Here is a 2401-nt window from a genome sequence, read left to right on the forward strand (position 1 = left end):
AACACTCAAGCCAATGACCAGTTCTCTTGTCTAATGGGCTGTCCCTGAGCACATCTCTTACCTCCCTGCTTCCTTCCCACTCATTGACTCCACACAAGGGATGAGTGAGAATTTGTGGGGGGGGGGTTATAATTTTTTTTTATCAAAATCCACAAATTCCTCCATAAATGGGATGGAAAGAACTTGAGATGTTAAAAAAAAATCCAGTGTGGGAGAAAACAAAATGAACAGATTCATCCACCTAGGCAGAGAGCTTTGAGTCTCTTGCTCTTCAAAGTCTGGCTTTGAATCCCTATGTATTCAATTATGTTACTGCTGAATTAGGGTTACCACCACGTTTTTTTCTTTTCTTTTTCTGACAGGCTCATCATCTTTTTTAACAACTGCATGGCAGGCAGGTACAATATGATCCTCCGCATGCTTGGAATGGCTGTATCTATTGAACTTGCCCGGTAGGGATGAGTGAGACTTCTGCTCAGCTATATATTTTTTTTAAAAAAATAAGAACATACCAAAATTCACAACAAATATCTTCACAAATGAGGCAGAAAGAACTTGATATTTTTTCTTTTTTTTAATGAAACTGACTGTGGGCGAAAGCAGATTCATCCATTCCATTCCTGCCACACGTTATACTAGTTTTGTCACCCATGGAGGTAGCTGCTGTGCATCAGCTCTGTCGACTCCCATAAATGTTCCTTGCCCAGTCAACTGCATCCTCAGTGGCCCTTAAGTCCCTCTCTACTTTCATGTCTTCTTGAGTCTATTTCTTGCCCTTTATGCCGGTGCCACCACTGCCCCCATTGTACAGGTGGAACCCTGCTGAGGCTGCTTCTAGGTCATCACCTGCAGAGGGCGGGGTGGGTCATCACCTCATTCAGGCCAGCCAGCAGCAGAAGAAATGCCCCAAAAGGGAGATGTTCTGTGGCCTGGGATTTATTGACCGATTTGTCCATAATCTGATTACAGGCGTGTGCTGGGCTCCCAAAGAAAGAACTAAATGCGTAGGGATGTACGAAAGTCACTTACCTGTTCCCGAAAGCTGATTCGAGGTGGGGGGGAGGTGCCCCATCCCTCCCGCTGAAATTCTGGCCAGGGGGGAGGTGCCCCGTCCCTCCCCCCCGAAATTCTGGCTGGGGGGAAGGCGCCCCGTCCCTCCCCCCCCAAATTCTGGCCGGGTGGGAGGCACCCCATCTCTCCCGCCGCGAATCCTGGCCGGCCGGGAATGCAAATGGCAGTGGCCGTAGCCACCACCGTTTGCGTCCCTGCAGTCAGCCGTGATAGGCTACGTAAATATTTACGTAGCCTATCACGGCTGAGTTAAAAAAAAAAACAACAACTGCATTCGTACATATAAATTAGCATATGCAACTGTCATACAAAACTGTGTCCTCTTTTGTCCTAATTTTAGTGATGCATTTCCTCTTTTTGGGTGATGCATAAGTATCCACCCTATATAAAAGTGTAGAATGTCTATAATGTGGCATTCACTTCATCACTGGAAATCTTTAGTAGGACAAACATGTGGCTGCTGGAATAGTTTAGATGGATTTGATCCATGAGCAGGAAGTTATTTCTGAAAGAGTCCTCTACACCACTGGTCTTCAGTTAATGGGCCATGTGAAATGTACCATGACCCAAGGGATGTATCAACAGTACTATCACCATTAAAAAGGGGGGTTTAAGGGAAAATGAAAAATGATAGGTGAAACAGGAGCAAAAGAATGGGGAAGAAAGTCAGAAAGGGGAAGGAAGATTAAAGGAGCAGAAAAAAGGAAAAACACAAAAAACCAGTATAAGATATAGCTATTCGAACTGGCCGAACACACACACACACACACACCAAAAACAGTTATTTAATCAAAAATTTGTAAAATTGACTCAGGAATTTGAGGAGAAATGGCTTTGTGAAATGCCCCCTGCCCCCCCTTTTTTGCTGATTCATGTTGCTGATTCTTCAAGGTGTTTACTTGGGAGTAATGCCATTGAACTCAGTGGATTTATTTCTGATTACATATGCACAGGATTGCACTATTAATCTGATTCCTCCCCACCCCCCTCAAGGTGTGGCATGGGATACCCTTTAAACCTTTGGGTCTGCTTAAGGAAGAAAGCATCTATGGTTCTTGCAAGACATTCTTCTTTATTTCAGCACATTGTCAAAACATTGACAAATCGAAACGGACCATTCTGATGTGATTGTCATTTCAAGCCTGCCTTGCATAGATGGCAAACTATGAAAAGTGAGTTCTGTATTGGAGGGTAGGGTTAGTCTGAAAAGGCTCCTGGCTGACCCAGGGAAGACCTCTTTGGAGTAGGAGGATTAGGATTCCAGAGCAAACCCTATTCCCACAGATGAGAGGGATGCCTGGTCCTGACCTCTGCATTGGTTCCCAGGTCT

Source organism: Heloderma suspectum, chromosome 1 (assembly GCF_057233095.1).
Source record: "Heloderma suspectum isolate Gila_16-S chromosome 1, 16-S_ref, whole genome shotgun sequence".
Taxonomy (NCBI): Eukaryota; Metazoa; Chordata; class Lepidosauria; order Squamata; family Helodermatidae; genus Heloderma; species Heloderma suspectum.